Source organism: Sinocyclocheilus anshuiensis, unplaced genomic scaffold (genome assembly GCF_001515605.1).
Source record: "Sinocyclocheilus anshuiensis isolate Anshui unplaced genomic scaffold, SAMN03320099.WGS_v1.1 scaffold1459, whole genome shotgun sequence".
In the NCBI taxonomy this organism is placed as follows: domain Eukaryota; kingdom Metazoa; phylum Chordata; class Actinopteri; order Cypriniformes; family Cyprinidae; genus Sinocyclocheilus; species Sinocyclocheilus anshuiensis.
In genome coordinates this window covers 1,987-2,333 of record NW_015539921.1, presented here as the reverse complement: position 1 = coordinate 2,333, position 347 = coordinate 1,987, and the positions used below count along the sequence as shown (strand labels likewise).

Sequence of the window (347 nt, the reverse complement as noted above, 5' to 3'; positions counted from 1 at the left end):
GGATAATAAAAAAAAAAAAAAAAAAAAAAAAAGAATAGCTATGACACAGTTTTGTTATTATTAATATATAATAATAATAATAATAATAATAATAATAATAATAAAAGAAGCAATTAAGTTTTAATTAGTTTAAAATAATTTAAACTAATTAAAACAAATAGCTGTGAAACCGTTTTGTTATTATTAATATTACTAACATTATAGATATATAATATAATAATATAACATTATTGTTATTGTTATTATTAATAATAATAATAACAACAATATTCAAAACAATGAAGGATTTGTTTAAAACAATTAAAATAAATTATTAAAATAATTAAAATAAATAGATGTGAAGCAGT

At 13.3% G+C, this 347-nt stretch overlaps 1 protein-coding gene across 1 annotated transcript in view; it reads right to left on the bottom strand.

Annotated features, from left to right (window-relative positions):
• LOC107686530 (protein very KIND-like) overlaps nucleotides 1–347 on the bottom strand; it is a gene marked incomplete at its 5' end in the record, with an annotated part of 6,075 nt that overhangs the window by 4,240 nt on the left and 1,488 nt on the right. The gene's annotated exons all lie outside the window — the stretch shown is intronic.